The sequence below is a fragment of the Rhinoderma darwinii genome, chromosome 3 (assembly GCF_050947455.1).
Source record: "Rhinoderma darwinii isolate aRhiDar2 chromosome 3, aRhiDar2.hap1, whole genome shotgun sequence".
Taxonomy (NCBI): Eukaryota; Metazoa; Chordata; class Amphibia; order Anura; family Rhinodermatidae; genus Rhinoderma; species Rhinoderma darwinii.
Genome location: NC_134689.1, coordinates 261,538,947 through 261,557,374, shown reverse-complemented (window position 1 = coordinate 261,557,374; position 18,428 = coordinate 261,538,947). Strand labels below are relative to the sequence as shown.

The following is an 18,428-nucleotide window of genomic DNA, read 5'->3' as shown; positions in this document are numbered from 1 at the left end:
AGCACCTGTGTATGAGAAGGACATTGCTGAACTAGAATGCGTGCAAAGAAGGGAAAGCAAGGTAATTAAAGGACCTCATCACAGACGGGGATTCTTTACTGTAAGAGCAGTTCGACGATTGAACTCTCTGCCACATTGAAAAGTGTTTTTTTGAAAAATATAAAATTTCATCATATTTGTACCAGATTCTGGAGATGGAACTTTGATCCAGGAATTTATTCTAATAGCCATATTTGGAGTAAGGGAGGAATTTTTCCCCTAATGACAACATTGGAATGCACTCCAAGACAGTTTTTGCCTTCCTCTGGATCAACACGGCAGGTTTATAGGTTGAATTTGATGGACCTTTTTTCAATATTATCAACTATTCAACTCTGTAACAAGCATGTAACAAAAGTGAGCTTTCATGGCCCATACGGGGATAGAAACCCGTGACCTTGGCGTTATTAGCACCACGCTCTAACCAACTGAGCTAATCAGCCACTTTTACACAAAAGATTCACGTCACGTCAGTAGAAAATACATGCAAACGTGTATTCATATTGATATCCTATTAACCTGAATAATAAAATAAACTTGCAATTTTTACTACTCAAAAAGCATTGGACAAATTGCTTTTGTGTTTTCCATTCCACCCCACAAAGAGTTTTCTTCAGTACATTATATGGTACATTAAATGCTGCCATTAAAAACAAGAACTTGTCTCGCTAAAAACAAGCCCTTATATGACTATGAGGACGGAAAAATAATAAAGTTATGACTATCGGAATACAAAGAGGCAAAATCAAGATATTATTTTTGTCCTTAAGGTTGAAATTGGACCTCTAAGATGATTTCATGCAACAAACTCTGCATTTCTATAAATCACCGGTTAGACCATACATGGAATATTGTGTACAGTTTTAAGCACCTGTGTATGAGAAGGACATTGCTGAACTAGAATGCGTGCAAAGAAGGGAAAGCAAGGTAATTAAAGGACCTCATCACAGACGGGGATTCTTTACTGTAAGAGCAGTTCGACGATTGAACTCTCTGCCACATTGAAAAGTGTTTTTTTGAAAAATATAAAATTTCATCATATTTGTACCAGATTCTGGAGATGGAACTTTGATCCAGGAATTTATTCTAATAGCCATATTTGGAGTAAGGGAGGAATTTTTCCCCTAATGACAACATTGGAATGCACTCCAAGACAGTTTTTGCCTTCCTCTGGATCAACACGGCAGGTTTATAGGTTGAATTTGATGGACCTTTTTTCAATATTATCAACTATTCAACTCTGTAACAAGCATGTAACAAAAGTGAGCTTTCATGGCCCATACGGGGATAGAAACCCGTGACCTTGGCGTTATTAGCACCACGCTCTAACCAACTGAGCTAATCAGCCACTTTTACACAAAAGATTCACGTCACGTCAGTAGAAAATACATGCAAACGTGTATTCATATTGATATCCTATTAACCTGAATAATAAAATAAACTTGCAATTTTTACTACTCAAAAAGCATTGGACAAATTGCTTTTGTGTTTTCCATTCCACCCCACAAAGAGTTTTCTTCAGTACATTATATGGTACATTAAATGCTGCCATTAAAAACAAGAACTTGTCTCGCTAAAAACAAGCCCTTATATGACTATGAGGACGGAAAAATAATAAAGTTATGACTATCGGAATACAAAGAGGCAAAATCAAGATATTATTTTTGTCCTTAAGGTTGAAATTGAACCTCTAAGATGATTTCATGCAACAAACTCTGCATTTCTATAAATCACCGGTTAGACCATACATGGAATATTGTGTACAGTTTTAAGCACCTGTGTATGAGAAGGACATTGCTGAACTAGAATGCGTGCAAAGAAGGGAAAGCAAGGTAATTAAAGGACCTCATCACAGACGGGGATTCTTTACTGTAAGAGCAGTTCGACGATTGAACTCTCTGCCACAATGAAAAGTGTTTTTTTGAAAAATATAAAATGTCATCATATTTGTTCCAGATTCTGGAGATGGAACTTTGATCCAGGAATTTATTCTAATAGCCATATTTGGAGTAAGGGAGGAATTTTTCCCCTAGTGACAACATTGGAATGCACTCCAAGACAGTTTTTGCCTTCCTCTGGATCAACACAGCAGGTTTATAGGTTGAATTTGATGGACCTTTTTTCAATATTATCAACTATTCAGCTCTGTAACAAGCATGTAACAAAAGTGAGCGTCCATGGCCCATACGGGGATCGAACCCGCGACCTTGGCGTTATTAGCACCACGCTCTAACCAACTGAGCTAACCGGCCACTTTTACACCAAAGATTCACGTCACGTCAGTAGAAAATACATGCAAACGTGTATTCATATTGATATCCTATTAACCTGAATAATAAAATAAACTTGCAATTTTTACTACTCAAAAAGCATTGGACAAATTGCTTTTGTGTTTTCCATTCCACCCACAAAGAGTTTTCTTCAGTACATTATATGGTACATTAAATGCTGCCATTAAAAACAAGAACTTGTCTCGCTAAAAACAAGCCCTTATATGACTATGAGGACGGAAAAATAATAAAGTTATGACTATCGGAATACAAAGAGGCAAAATCAAGATATTATTTTTGTCCTTAAGGTTGAAATTGGACCTCTAAGATGATTTCATGCAACAAACTCTGCATTTCTATAAATCACCGGTTAGACCATACATGGAATATTGTGTACAGTTTTAAGCACCTGTGTATGAGAAGGACATTGCTGAACTAGAATGCGTGCAAAGAAGGGAAAGCAAGGTAATTAAAGGACCTCATCACAGACGGGGATTCTTTACTGTAAGAGCAGTTCGACGATTGAACTCTCTGCCACATTGAAAAGTGTTTTTTTGAAAAATATAAAATTTCATCATATTTGTTCCAGATTCTGGAGATGGAACTTTGATCCAGGAATTTATTCTAATAGCCATATTTGGAGTAAGGGAGGAATTTTTCCCCTAATGACAACATTGGAATGCACTCCAAGACAGTTTTTGCCTTCCTCTGGATCAACACGGCAGGTTTATAGGTTGAATTTGATGGACCTTTTTTCAATATTATCAACTATTCAACTCTGTAACAAGCATGTAACAAAAGTGAGCTTCCATGGCCCATACGGGGATCGAACCCGTGACCTTGGCGTTATTAGCACCACACTCTAACCAACTGAGCTAACCAGCCACTTTTACACCAAAGATTCTCGTCACGTCAGTAGAAAATACATGCAAACGTGTATTCATATTGATATCCTATTAACCTGAATAATAAAATAAACTTGCAATTTTTACTACTCAAAAAGCATTGGACAAATTGCTTTTGTGTTTTCCATTCCACCCCACAAAGAGTTTTATTTCAGTACATTATATGGTACATTAAATGCTGCCATTAAAAACAAGAACTTGTCTCGCTAAAAACAAGCCCTTATATGACTATGAGGACGGAAAAATAATAAAGTTATGACTATCGGAATACAAAGAGGCAAAATCAAGATATTATTTTTGTCCTTAAGGTTGAAATTGGACCTCTAAGATGATTTCATGCAACAAACTCTGCATTTCTATAAATCACCGGTTAGACCATTCATGGAATATTGTGTACAGTTTTGAGCACCTGTGTATGAGAAGGACATTGCTGAACTAGAATGCGTGCAAAGAAGGGAAAGCAAGGTAATTAAAGGACCTCATCACAGACGGGGATTCTTTACTGTAAGAGCAGTTCGACGATTGAACTCTCTGCCACATTGAAAAGTGTTTTTTTGAAAAATATAAAATGTCATCATATTTGGACCAGATTCTGGAGATGGAACTTTGATCCAGGAATTTATTCTAATAGCCATATTTGGAGTAAGGGAGGAATTTTTCCCCTAATGACAACATTGGAATGCACTCCAAGACAGTTTTTGCCTTCCTCTGGATCAACACGGCAGGTTTATAGGTTGAATTTGATGGACCTTTTTTCAATATTATCAACTATTCAACTCTGTAACAAGCATGTAACAAAAGTGAGCTTCCATGGCCCGTACGGGGATCAAACCCGTGACCTTGGCGTTATTAGCACCATGCTCTAACCAACTGAGCTAACCGTCCACTTTTACACCAAAATTCACGTCACGTCAGTAGAAAATACATGCAAACGTGTATTCATATTGATATCCTATTAACCTGAATAATAAAATAAACTTGCAATTTTTACTACTCAAAAAGCATTGGACAAATTGCTTTTGTGTTTTCCATTCCACCCCACAAAGAGTTTTCTTTCAGTACATTATATGGTACATTAAATGCTGCCATTAAAAACAAGAACTTGTCTCGCTAAAAACAAGCCCTTATATGACTATGAGGACGGAAAAATAATAAAGTTATGACTATCGGAATACAAAGAGGCAAAATCAAGATATTATTTTTGTCCTTAAGGTTGAAATTGGACCTCTAAGATGATTTCATGCAACAAACTCTGCATTTCTATAAATCACCGGTTAGACCATACATGGAATATTGTGTACAGTTTTGAGCACCTGTGTATGAGAAGGACATTGCTGAACTAGAATGCGTGCAAAGAAGGGAAAGCAAGGTAATTAAAGGACCTCATCACAGACGGGGATTCTTTACTGTAAGAGCAGTTCGACGATTGAACTCTGCCACATTGAAAAGTGTTTTTTTGAAAAATATAAAATGTCATCATATTTGTACCAGATTCTGGAGATGGAACTTTGATCCAGGAATTTATTCTAATAGCCATATTAGGAGTAAGGGAGGAATTTTTCCCCTAATGACAACATTGGAATGCACTCCAAGACAGTTTTTGCCTTCCTCTGGATCAACACGGCAGGTTTATAGGTTGAATTTGATGGACCTTTTTTCAATATTATCAACTATTCAACTCTGTAACAAGCATGTAACAAAATTGAGCTTCCATGGCCCATACGGGGATCGAACCCGTGACCTTGGCGTTATTAGCACCACGCTCTAACCAACTGAGCTAACCAGCCACTTTTACACCAAAGATTCTCGTCACGTCAGTAGAAAATACATGCAAACGTGTATTCATATTGATATCCTATTAACCTGAATAATAAAATAAACTTGCAATTTTTACTACTCAAAAAGCATTGGACAAATTGCTTTTGTGTTTTCCATTCCACCCCACAAAGAGTTTTATTTCAGTACATTATATGGTACATTAAATGCTGCCATTAAAAACAAGAACTTGTCTCGCTAAAAACAAGCCCTTATATGACTATGAGGACGGAAAAATAATAAAGTTATGACTATCGGAATACAAAGAGGCAAAATCAAGATATTATTTTTGTCCTTAAGGTTGAAATTGGACCTCTAAGATGATTTCATGCAACAAACTCTGCATTTCTATAAATCACCGGTTAGACCATACATGGAATATTGTGTACAGTTTTGAGCACCTGTGTATGAGAAGGACATTGCTGAACTAGAATGCGTGCAAAGAAGGGAAAGCAAGGTAATTAAAGGACCTCATCACAGACGGGGATTCTTTACTGTAAGAGCAGTTCGACGATTGAACTCTGCCACATTGAAAAGTGTTTTTTTGAAAAATATAAAATGTCATCATATTTGTACCAGATTCTGGAGATGGAACTTTGATCCAGGAATTTATTCTAATAGCCATATTAGGAGTAAGGGAGGAATTTTTCCCCTAATGACAACATTGGAATGCACTCCAAGACAGTTTTTGCCTTCCTCTGGATCAACACGGCAGGTTTATAGGTTGAATTTGATGGACCTTTTTTCAATATTATCAACTATTCAACTCTGTAACAAGCATGTAACAAAATTGAGCTTCCATGGCCCATACGGGGATCGAACCCGTGACCTTGGCGTTATTAGCACCACGCTCTAACCAACTGAGCTAACCAGCCACTTTTACACCAAAGATTCTCGTCACGTCAGTAGAAAATACATGCAAACGTGTATTCATATTGATATCCTATTAACCTGAATAATAAAATAAACTTGCAATTTTTACTACTCAAAAAGCATTGGACAAATTGCTTTTGTGTTTTCCATTCCACCCCACAAAGAGTTTTATTTCAGTACATTATATGGTACATTAAATGCTGCCATTAAAAACAAGAACTTGTCTCGCTAAAAACAAGCCCTTATATGACTATGAGGACGGAAAAATAATAAAGTTATGACTATCGGAATACAAAGAGGCAAAATCAAGATATTATTTTTGTCCTTAAGGTTGAAATTGGACCTCTAAGATGATTTCATGCAACAAACTCTGCATTTCTATAAATCACCGGTTAGACCATACATGGAATATTGTGTACAGTTTTGAGCACCTGTGTATGAGAAGGACATTGCTGAACTAGAATGCGTGCAAAGAAGGGAAAGCAAGGTAATTAAAGGACCTCATCACAGACGGGGATTCTTTACTGTAAGAGCAGTTCGACGATTGAACTCTCTGCCACATTGAAAAGTGTTTTTTTGAAAAATATAAAATGTCATCATATTTGTACCAGATTCTGGAGATGGAACTTTGATCCAGGAATTTATTCTAATAGCCATATTAGGAGTAAGGGAGGAATTTTTCCCCTAATGACAACATTGGAATGCACTCCAAGACAGTTTTTGCCTTCCTCTGGATCAACACGGCAGGTTTATAGGTTGAATTTGATGGACCTTTTTTCAATATTATCAACTATTCAACTCTGTAACAAGCATGTAACAAAAGTGAGCTTCCATGGCCCATACGGGGATCGAACCCGTGACCTTGGCGTTATTAGCACCACGCTCTAACCAACTGAGCTAACCAGCCACTTTTACACCAAAGATTCTCGTCACGTCAGTAGAAAATACATGCAAACGTGTATTCATATTGATATCCTATTAACCTGAATAATAAAATAAACTTGCAATTTTTACTACTCAAAAAGCATTGGACAAATTGCTTTTGTGTTTTCCATTCCACCCCACAAAGAGTTTTATTTCAGTACATTATATGGTACATTAAATGCTGCCATTAAAAACAAGAACTTGTCTCGCTAAAAACAAGCCCTTATATGACTATGAGGACGGAAAAATAATAAAGTTATGACTATCGGAATACAAAGAGGCAAAATCAAGATATTATTTTTGTCCTTAAGGTTGAAATTGGACCTCTAAGATGATTTCATGCAACAAACTCTGCATTTCTATAAATCACCGGTTAGACCATTCATGGAATATTGTGTACAGTTTTGAGCACCTGTGTATGAGAAGGACATTGCTGAACTAGAATGCGTGCAAAGAAGGGAAAGCAAGGTAATTAAAGGACCTCATCACAGACGGGGATTCTTTACTGTAAGAGCAGTTCGACGATTGAACTCTCTGCCACATTGAAAAGTGTTTTTTTGAAAAATATAAAATGTCATCATATTTGGACCAGATTCTGGAGATGGAACTTTGATCCAGGAATTTATTCTAATAGCCATATTTGGAGTAAGGGAGGAATTTTTCCCCTAATGACAACATTGGAATGCACTCCAAGACAGTTTTTGCCTTCCTCTGGATCAACACGGCAGGTTTATAGGTTGAATTTGATGGACCTTTTTTCAATATTATCAACTATTCAACTCTGTAACAAAAGTGAGCTTCCATGGCCCGTACGGGGATCGGACCCGTGACCTTGGCGTTATTAGCACCACGCTCTAACCAACTGAGCTAACCGGCCACTTTTACACCAAAGATTCACGTCACGTCAGTAGAAAATACATGCAAACGTGTATTCATATTGATATCCTATTAACCTGAATAATAAAATAAACTTGCAATTTTTACTACTCAAAAAGCATTGGACAAATTGCTTTTGTGTTTTCCATTCCACCCCACAAAGAGTTTTCTTCAGTACATTATATGGTACATTAAATGCTGCCATTAAAAACAAGAACTTGTCTCGCTAAAAACAAGCCCTTATATGACTATGAGGACGGAAAAATAATAAAGTTATGACTATCGGAATACAAAGAGGCAAAATCAAGATATTATTTTTGTCCTTAAGGTTGAAATTGAACCTCTAAGATGATTTCATGCAACAAACTCTGCATTTCTATAAATCACCGGTTACACCATACATGGAATATTGTGTACAGTTTTGAGCACCTGTGTATGAGAAGGATATTGCTGAACTAGAATGCGTGCAAAGAAGGGAAAGCAAGGTAATTAAAGGACCTCATCACAGACGGGGATTCTTTACTGTAAGAGCAGTTCGACGATTGAACTCTCTGCCACATTGAAAAGTGTTTTTTTGAAAAATATAAAATTTCATCATATTTGTTCCAGATTCTGGAGATGGAACTTTGATCCAGGAATTTATTCTAATAGCCATATTTGGAGTAAGGGAGGAATTTTTCCCCTAGTGACAACATTGGAATGCACTCCAAGACAGTTTTTGCCTTCCTCTGGATCAACACAGCAGGTTTATAGGTTGAATTTGATGGACCTTTTTTCAATAATATCAACTATTCAACTCTGTAACAAGCATGTAACAAAAGTGAGCTTACATGGCCCGTACGGGGATCGAACCCGTGACCTTGGCGTTATTAGCACCACGCTCTAACCAACTGAGCTAACCGGCCACTTTTACACCAAATATTCACGTCACGTCAGTAGAAAATACATGCAAACGTGTATTCATATTGATATCCTATTAACCTGAATAATAAAATAAACTTGCAATTTTTACTACTCAAAAAGCATTGGACAAATTGCTTTTGTGTTTTCCATTCCACCCCACAAAGAGTTTTCTTCAGTACATTATATGGTACATTAAATGCTGCCATTAAAAACAAGAACTTGTCTCGCTAAAAACAAGCCCTTATATGACTATGAGGACGGAAAAATAATAAAGTTATGACTATCGGAATACAAAGAGGCAAAATCAAGATATTATTTTTGTCCTTAAGGTTGAAATTGAACCTCTAAGATGATTTCATGCAACAAACTCTGCATTTCTATAAATCACCGGTTAGACCATACATGGAATATTGTGTACAGTTTTGAGCACCTGTGTATGAGAAGGACATTGCTGAACTAGAATGCGTGCAAAGAAGGGAAAGCAAGGTAATTAAAGGACCTCATCACAGACGGGGATTCTTTACTGTAAGAGCAGTTCGACGATTGAACTCTCTGCCACATTGAAAAGTGTTTTTTTGAAAAATATAAAATGTCATCATATTTGTACCAGATTCTGGAGATGGAACTTTGATCCAGGAATTTATTCTAATAGCCATATTTGGAGTAAGGGAGGAATTTTTCCCCTAATGACAACATTGGAATGCACTCCAAGACAGTTTTTGCCTTCCTCTGGATCAACACGGCAGGTTTATAGGTTGAATTTGATGGACCTTTTTTCAATATTATCAACTATTCAACTCTGTAACAAGCATGTAACAAAAGTGAGCTTCCATGGCCCGTACGGGGATCAAACCCGTGACCTTGGCGTTATTAGCACCACGCTCTAACCAACTGAGCTAACCGGCCACTTTTACACCAAAGATTCACGTCACGTCAGTAGAAAATACATGCAAACGTGTATTCATATTGATATCCTATTAACCTGAATAATAAAATAAACTTGCAATTTTTACTACTCAAAAAGCATTGGACAAATTGCTTTTGTGTTTTCCATTCCACCCCACAAAGAGTTTTCTTTCAGTACATTATATGGTACATTAAATGCTGCCATTAAAAACAAGAACTTGTCTCGCTAAAAACAAGCCCTTATATGACTATGAGGACGGAAAAATAATAAAGTTATGACTATCGGAATACAAAGAGGCAAAATCAAGATATTATTTTTGTCCTTAAGGTTGAAATTGGACCTCTAAGATGATTTCATGCAACAAACTCTGCATTTCTATAAATCACCGGTTAGACCATACATGGAATATTGTGTACAGTTTTGAGCACCTGTGTATGAGAAGGACATTGCTGAACTAGAATGCGTGCAAAGAAGGGAAAGCAAGGTAATTAAAGGACCTCATCACAGACGGGGATTCTTTACTGTAAGAGCAGTTCGACGATTGAACTCTCTGCCACATTGATAAGTGTTTTTTTGAAAAATATAAAATTTCATCATATTTGTACCAGATTCTGGAGATGGAACTTTGATCCAGGAATTTATTCTAATAGCCATATTTGGAGTAAGGGAGGAATTTTTCCCCTAATGACAACATTGGAATGCACTCCAAGACAGTTTTTGCCTTCCTCTGGATCAACACGGCAGGTTTATAGGTTGAATTTGATGGACCTTTTTTCAATATTATCAACTATTCAACTCTGTAACAAGCATGTAACAAAAGTGAGCTTCCATGGCCCGTACGGGGATCAAACCCGTGACCTTGGCGTTATTAGCACCACGCTCTAACCAACTGAGCTAACCGGCCACTTTTACACCAAAGATTCACGTCACGTCAGTAGAAAATACATGCAAACGTGTATTCATATTGATATCCTATTAACCTGAATAATAAAATAAACTTGCAATTTTTACTACTCAAAAAGCATTGGACAAATTGCTTTTGTGTTTTCCATTCCACCCCACAAAGAGGAGTTTTCTTTCAGTACATTATATGGTACATTAAATGCTGCCATTAAAAACAAGAACTTGTCTCGCTAAAAACAAGCCCTTATATGACTATGAGGACGGAAAAATAATAAAGTTATGACTATCGGAATACAAAGAGGCAAAATCAAGATATTATTTTTGTCCTTAAGGTTGAAATTGAACCTCTAAGATGATTTCATGCAACAAACTCTGCATTTCTATAAATCACCGGTTAGACCATACATGGAATATTGTGTACAGTTTTGAGCACCTGTGTATGAGAAGGACATTGCTGAACTAGAATGCGTGCAAAGAAGGGAAAGCAAGGTAATTAAAGGACCTCATCACAGACGGGGATTCTTTACTGTAAGAGCAGTTCGACGATTGAACTCTCTGCCACATTGATAAGTGTTTTTTTGAAAAATATAAAATTTCATCATATTTGTACCAGATTCTGGAGATGGAACTTTGATCCAGGAATTTATTCTAATAGCCATATTTGGAGTAAGGGAGGAATTTTTCCCCTAATGACAACATTGGAATGCACTCCAAGACAGTTTTTGCCTTCCTCTGGATCAACACGGCAGGTTTATAGGTTGAATTTGATGGACCTTTTTTCAATATTATCAACTATTCAACTCTGTAACAAGCATGTAACAAAAGTGAGCTTCCATGGCCCGTACGGGGATCAAACCCGTGACCTTGGCGTTATTAGCACCACGCTCTAACCAACTGAGCTAACCGGCCACTTTTACACCAAAGATTCACGTCACGTCAGTAGAAAATACATGCAAACGTGTATTCATATTGATATCCTATTAACCTGAATAATAAAATAAACTTGCAATTTTTACTACTCAAAAAGCATTGGACAAATTGCTTTTGTGTTTTCCATTCCACCCCACAAAGAGGAGTTTTCTTTCAGTACATTATATGGTACATTAAATGCTGCCATTAAAAACAAGAACTTGTCTCGCTAAAAACAAGCCCTTATATGACTATGAGGACGGAAAAATAATAAAGTTATGACTATCGGAATACAAAGAGGCAAAATCAAGATATTATTTTTGTCCTTAAGGTTGAAATTGAACCTCTAAGATGATTTCATGCAACAAACTCTGCATTTCTATAAATCACCGGTTAGACCATACATGGAATATTGTGTACAGTTTTGAGCACCTGTGTATGAGAAGGACATTGCTGAACTAGAATGCGTGCAAAGAAGGGAAAGCAAGGTAATTAAAGGACCTCATCACAGACGGGGATTCTTTACTGTAAGAGCAGTTCGACGATTGAACTCTCTGCCACATTGATAAGTGTTTTTTTGAAAAATATAAAATTTCATCATATTTGTACCAGATTCTGGAGATGGAACTTTGATCCAGGAATTTATTCTAATAGCCATATTTGGAGTAAGGGAGGAATTTTTCCCCTAATGACAACATTGGAATGCACTCCAAGACAGTTTTTGCCTTCCTCTGGATCAACACGGCAGGTTTATAGGTTGAATTTGATGGACCTTTTTTCAATATTATCAACTATTCAACTCTGTAACAAGCATGTAACAAAAGTGAGCTTCCATGGCCCGTACGGGGATCGAACCCGTGACCTTGGCGTTATTAGCACCACGCTCTAACCAACTGAGCTAACCGGCCACTTTTACACCAAAGATTCACGTCACGTCAGTAGAAAATACATGCAAACGTGTATTCATATTGATATCCTATTAACCTGAATAATAAAATAAACTTGCAATTTTTACTACTCAAAAAGCATTGGACAAATTGCTTTTGTGTTTTCCATTCCACCCCACAAAGAGTTTTCTTCAGTACATTATATGGTACATTAAATGCTGCCATTAAAAACAAGAACTTGTCTCGCTAAAAACAAGCCCTTATATGACTATGAGGACGGAAAAATAATAAAGTTATGACTATCGGAATACAAAGAGGCAAAATCAAGATATTATTTTTGTCCTTAAGGTTGAAATTGAACCTCTAAGATGATTTCATGCAACAAACTCTGCATTTCTATAAATCACCGGTTAGACCATACATGGAATATTGTGTACAGTTTTGAGCACCTCTGTATGAGAAGGACATTGCTGAACTAGAATGCGTGCAAAGAAGGGAAAGCAAGGTAATTAAAGGACCTCATCACAGACGGGGATTCTTTACTGTAAGAGCAGTTCGACGATTGAACTCTCTGCCACATTGAAAAGTGTTTTTTTGAAAAATATAAAATGTCATCATATTTGTACCAGATTCTGGAGATGGAACTTTGATCCAGGAATTTATTCTAATAGCCATATTTGGAGTAAGGGAGGAATTTTTCCCCTAATGACAACATTGGAATGCACTCCAAGACAGTTTTTGCCTTCCTCTGGATCAACACGGCAGGTTTATAGGTTGAATTTGATGGACCTTTTTTCAATATTATCAACTATTCAACTCTGTAACAAGCATGTAACAAAAGTGAGCTTCCATGGCCCGTACGGGGATCGAACCCGTGACCTTGGCGTTATTAGCACCACGCTCTAACCAACTGAGCTAACCGGCCACTTTTACACCAAAGATTCACGTCACGTCAGTAGAAAATACATGCAAACGTGTATTCATATTGATATCCTATTAACCTGAATAATAAAATAAACTTGCAATTTTTACTACTCAAAAAGCATTGGACAAATTGCTTTTGTGTTTTCCATTCCACCCCACAAAGAGTTTTCTTTCAGTACATTATATGGTACATTAAATGCTGCCATTAAAAACAAGAACTTGTCTCGCTAAAAACAAGCCCTTATATGACTATGAGGACGGAAAAATAATAAAGTTATGACTATCGGAATACAAAGAGGCAAAATCAAGATATTATTTTTGTCCTTAAGGTTGAAATTGAACCTCTAAGATGATTTCATGCAACAAACTCTGCATTTCTATAAATCACCGGTTACACCATACATGGAATATTGTGTACAGTTTTGAGCACCTGTGTATGAGAAGGACATTGCTGAACTAGAATGCGTGCAAAGAAGGGAAAGCAAGGTAATTAAAGGACCTCATCACAGACGGGGATTCTTTACTGTAAGAGCAGTTCGACGATTGAACTCTCTGCCACATTGAAAAGTGTTTTTTTGAAAAATATAAAATTTCATCATATTTGTACCAGATTCTGGAGATGGAACTTTGATCCAGGAATTTATTCTAATAGCCATATTTGGAGTAAGGGAGGAATTTTTCCACTAATGACAACATTGGAATGCACTCCAAGACAGTTTTTGCCTTCCTCTGGATCAACACGGCAGGTTTATAGGTTGAATTTGATGGACCTTTTTTCAATATTATCAACTATTCAACTCTGTAACAAGCATGTAACAAAAGTGAGCTTCCATGGCCCATACGGGGATCGAACCCATGACCTTGGCGTTATTAGTCCCACGCTCTAACCAACTGAGCTAACCGGCCACTTTTACACCAAGGATTCACGTCACGTCAGTAGAAAATACATGCAAACGTGTATTCATATTGATATCCTATTAACCTGAATAATAAAATAAACTTGCAATTTTTACTACTCAAAAAGCATTGGACAAATTGCTTTTGTGTTTTCCATTCCACCCCACAAAGAGTTTTCTTCAGTACATTATATGGTACATTAAATGCTGCCATTAAAAACAAGAACTTGTCTCGCTAAAAACAAGCCCTTATATGACTATGAGGACGTAAAAATAATAAAGTTATGACTATCGGAATACAAAGAGGCAAAATCAAGATATTATTTTTGTCCTTAAGGTTGAAATTGGACCTCTAAGATGATTTCATGCAACAAACTCTGCATTTCTATAAATCACCGGTTAGACCATACATGGAATATTGTCTACAGTTTTGAGCACCTGTGTATGAGAAGGACATTGCTGAACTAGAATGCGTGCAAAGAAGGGAAAGCAAGGTAATTAAAGGACCTCATCACAGACGGGGATTCTTTACTGTAAGAGCAGTTCGACGATTGAACTCTCTGCCACATTGAAAAGTGTTTTTTTGAAAAATATAAAATTTCATCATATTTGTACCAGATTCTGGAGATGGAACTATGATCCAGGAATTTATTCTAATAGCCATATTTGGAGTAAGGGAGGAATTTTTCCCCTAATGACAACATTGGAATGCACTCCAAGACAATTTTTGCCTTCCTCTGGATCAACACGGCCACATTGAAAAGTGTTTTTTTGAAAAATATAAAATTTCATCATATTTGTACCAGATTCTGGAGATGGAACTTTGATCCAGGAATTTATTCTAATAGCCATATTTGGAGTAAGGGAGGAATTTTTCCCCTAATGACAACATTGGAATGCACTCCAAGACAGTTTTTGCCTTCCTCTGGATCAACACTGCAGGTTTATAGGTTGAATTTGATGGACCTTTTTTCAATATTATCAACTATTCAACTCTGTAACAAGCATGTAACAACCATGTAACAAAAGTGAGCTTCCATGGCCCGTACGGGGATCGAACCCCTGACCTTGGCGTTATTAGCACCACGCTCTAACCACCTGAGCTAACCGGCCACTTTAACACCAAAGATTCACGTCACGTCAGTAGAAAATACATGCAAACGTGTATTCATATTGATATCCTATTAACCTGAATAATAAAATAAACTTGCAATTTTTACTACTCAAAAAGCATTGGACAAATTGCTTTTGTGTTTTCCATTCCACCCCACAAAGAGTTTTCTTTCAGTACATTATATGGTACATTAAATGCTGCCATTAAAAACAAGAACTTGTCTCGCTAAAAACAAGCCCTTATATGACTATGAGGACGGAAAAATAATAAAGTTATGACTATCGGAATACAAAGAGGCAAAATCAAGATACTATTTTTGTCCTTAAGGTTGAAATTGGACCTCTAAGATGATTTCATGCAACAAACTCTGCATTTCTATAAATCACCGGTTAGACCATACATGGAATATTGTGTACAGTTTTGAGCACCCGTGTATGAGAAGGACATTGCTGAACTAGAAAGCGTGCAAAGAAGGGAAAGCAAGGTAATTAAAGGACCTCATCACAGACGGGGATTCTTTACTGTAAGAGCAGTTCGACGATTGAACTCTCTGCCACATTGAAAAGTGTTTTTTTGAAAAATATAAAATTTCATCATATTTGTACCAGATTCTGGAGATGGAACTTTGATCCAGGAATTTATTCTAATAGCCATATTTGGAGTAAGGGAGGAATTTTTCCACTAATGACAACATTGGAATGCACTCCAAGACAGTTTTTGCCTTCCTCTGGATCAACACGGCAGGTTTATAGGTTGAATTTGATGGACCTTTTTTCAATATTATCAACTATTCAACTCTGTAACAAGAATGTAACAAAAGTGAGCTTCCATGGCCCATACGGGGATCGAACCCATGACCTTGGCGTTATTAGTCCCACGCTCTAACCAACTGAGCTAACCGGCCACTTTTACACCAAAGATTCACGTCACGTCAGTAGAAAATACATGCAAACGTGTATTCATATTGATATCCTATTAACCTGAATAATAAAATAAACTTGCAATTTTTACTACTCAAAAAGCATTGGACAAATTGCTTTTGTGTTTTCCATTCCACCCCACAAAGAGTTTTCTTCAGTACATTATATGGTACATTAAATGCTGCCATTAAAAACAAGAACTTGTCTCGCTAAAAACAAGCCCTTATATGACTATGAGGACGTAAAAATAATAAAGTTATGACTATCGGAATACAAAGAGGCAAAATCAAGATATTATTTTTGTCCTTAAGGTTGAAATTGGACCTCTAAGATGATTTCATGCAACAAACTCTGCATTTCTATAAATCACCGGTTAGACCATACATGGAATATTGTCTACAGTTTTGAGCACCTGTGTATGAGAAGGACATTGCTGAACTAGAATGCGTGCAAAGAAGGGAAAGCAAGGTAATTAAAGGACCTCATCACAGACGGGGATTCTTTACTGTAAGAGCAGTTCGACGATTGAACTCTCTGCCACATTGAAAAGTGTTTTTTTGAAAAATATAAAATTTCATCATATTTGTACCAGATTCTGGAGATGGAACTTTGATCCAGGAATTTATTCTAATAGCCATATTTGAAGTAAGGGAGGACTTTTTCCCCTAATGACAACATTGGAATGCACTCCAAGACAGTTTTTGCCTTCCTCTGGATCAACACGGCAGGTTTATAGGTTGAATTTGATGGACCTTTTTTCAATAATATCAACTATTCAACTCTGTAACAAGCATGTAACAAGCATGTAACAAGCATGTAACAAAAGTGAGCTTCCATGGCCCGTACGGGGATCGAACCCGTGACCTTGGCGTTATTAGCACCACACTCTAACCAACTGAGCTAACCGGCCACTTTTACACCAAACATTCACGTCACGTCAGTAGAAAATACATGCAAACGTGTATTCATATTGATATCCTATTAACCTGAATAATAAAATAAACTTGCAATTTTTACTACTCAAAAAGCATTGGACAAATTGCTTTTGTGTTTTCCATTCCACCCCACAAAGAGTTTTCTTCAGTACATTATATGGTACATTAAATGCTGCCATTAAAAACAAGAACTTGTCTCGCTAAAAACAAGCCCTTATATGACTATGAGGACGGAAAAATAATAAAGTTATGACTATCGGAATACAAAGAGGCAAAATCAAGATATTATTTTTGTCCTTAAGGTTGAAATTGAACCTCTAAGATGATTTCATGCAACAAACTCTGCATTTCTATAAATCACCGGTTAGACCATACATGGAATATTGTGTACAGTTTTGAGCACCTGTGTATGAGAAGGACATTGCTGAACTAGAATGCGTGCAAAGAAGGGAAAGCAAGGTAATTAAAGGACCTCATCACAGACGGGGATTCTTTACTGTAAGAGCAGTTCGACGATTGAACTCTGCCACATTGAAAAGTGTTTTTTTGAAAAATATAAAATTTCATCATATTTGTACCAGATTCTGGAGATGGAACTTTGATCCAGGAATTTATTCTAATAGCCATATTTGGAGTAAGGGAGGAATTTTTCGCCTAATGACAACATTGGAATGCACTCCAAGACAGTTTTTGCCTTCCTCTGGATCAACACGGCAGGTTTATAGGTTGAATTTGATGGACCTTTTTTCAATATTATCAACTATTCAACTCTGTAACAAGCATGTAACAAAAGTGAGCTTCCATGGCCGATGCGGGGATCGAACCCGTGACCTTGGCGTTATTAGCACCACTCTCTAACCAACTGAGCTAACCGGACACTTTTACAACAAAGATTCACGTCACGTCAGTAGAAAATACATGCAAACGTGTATTCATATTGATATCCTGTTAACCTGAATAATAAAATAAACTTGCAATTTTTACTACTCAAAAAGCATTGGACAAATTGCTTTTGTGTTTTCCATTCCACCCCACAAAGTGTTTTCTTTCAGTACATTATATGGTACATTAAATGCTGCCATTAAAAACAAGAACTTGTCTCGCTAAAAACAAGCCCTTATATGACTATGAGGACGGAAAAATAATAAAGTTATGACTATCGGAATACAAAGAGGCAAAATCAAGATATTATTTTTGTCATTAAGGTTGAAATTAGACCTCTAAGATGATTTCATGCAACAAACTCTGCATTTCTATAAATCACCGGTTAGACCATACATGGAATATTGTGTACAGTTTTAAGCACCTGTGTATGAGAAGGACATTGCTGAACTAGAATGCGTGCAAAGAAGGGAAAGCAAGGTAATTAAAGGACCTCATCACAGACGGGGATTCTTTACTGTAAGAGAAGTTCGACGATTGAACTCT

The 18,428-nt window shown here is 36.8% G+C and overlaps 12 non-coding genes across 12 annotated transcripts; all 12 read right to left on the bottom strand.

Annotated features, from left to right (window-relative positions):
- Window positions 1–2,217: 2,217 nt before the first annotated feature.
- TRNAI-AAU (transfer RNA isoleucine (anticodon AAU)) lies at window positions 2,218–2,291 on the bottom strand. The gene has a single exon. It is a non-coding gene; the product is annotated as a tRNA-Ile (tRNA).
- Window positions 2,292–3,120: 829 nt separating this feature from the next.
- TRNAI-AAU (transfer RNA isoleucine (anticodon AAU)) lies at window positions 3,121–3,194 on the bottom strand. The gene has a single exon. It is a non-coding gene; the product is annotated as a tRNA-Ile (tRNA).
- A 1,733-nt stretch (window positions 3,195–4,927) lies between these two features.
- Window positions 4,928–5,001, bottom strand: TRNAI-AAU (transfer RNA isoleucine (anticodon AAU)). Its single transcript has one exon. It is a non-coding gene; the product is annotated as a tRNA-Ile (tRNA).
- Window positions 5,002–5,830: 829 nt separating this feature from the next.
- Window positions 5,831–5,904, bottom strand: TRNAI-AAU (transfer RNA isoleucine (anticodon AAU)). The gene has a single exon. It is a non-coding gene; the product is annotated as a tRNA-Ile (tRNA).
- Window positions 5,905–6,735: 831 nt separating this feature from the next.
- TRNAI-AAU (transfer RNA isoleucine (anticodon AAU)) lies at window positions 6,736–6,809 on the bottom strand. The gene has a single exon. It is a non-coding gene; the product is annotated as a tRNA-Ile (tRNA).
- Window positions 6,810–8,533: 1,724 nt separating this feature from the next.
- On the bottom strand, window positions 8,534–8,607 carry TRNAI-AAU (transfer RNA isoleucine (anticodon AAU)). The gene has a single exon. It is a non-coding gene; the product is annotated as a tRNA-Ile (tRNA).
- Window positions 8,608–9,437: 830 nt separating this feature from the next.
- TRNAI-AAU (transfer RNA isoleucine (anticodon AAU)) lies at window positions 9,438–9,511 on the bottom strand. Its single transcript has one exon. It is a non-coding gene; the product is annotated as a tRNA-Ile (tRNA).
- Window positions 9,512–10,342: 831 nt separating this feature from the next.
- On the bottom strand, window positions 10,343–10,416 carry TRNAI-AAU (transfer RNA isoleucine (anticodon AAU)). Its single transcript has one exon. It is a non-coding gene; the product is annotated as a tRNA-Ile (tRNA).
- An 834-nt stretch (window positions 10,417–11,250) lies between these two features.
- Window positions 11,251–11,324, bottom strand: TRNAI-AAU (transfer RNA isoleucine (anticodon AAU)). The gene has a single exon. It is a non-coding gene; the product is annotated as a tRNA-Ile (tRNA).
- An 834-nt stretch (window positions 11,325–12,158) lies between these two features.
- On the bottom strand, window positions 12,159–12,232 carry TRNAI-AAU (transfer RNA isoleucine (anticodon AAU)). Its single transcript has one exon. It is a non-coding gene; the product is annotated as a tRNA-Ile (tRNA).
- An 830-nt stretch (window positions 12,233–13,062) lies between these two features.
- TRNAI-AAU (transfer RNA isoleucine (anticodon AAU)) lies at window positions 13,063–13,136 on the bottom strand. The gene has a single exon. It is a non-coding gene; the product is annotated as a tRNA-Ile (tRNA).
- A 3,765-nt stretch (window positions 13,137–16,901) lies between these two features.
- On the bottom strand, window positions 16,902–16,975 carry TRNAI-AAU (transfer RNA isoleucine (anticodon AAU)). The gene has a single exon. It is a non-coding gene; the product is annotated as a tRNA-Ile (tRNA).
- Between the last annotated feature and the right edge of the window lie 1,453 nt (window positions 16,976–18,428).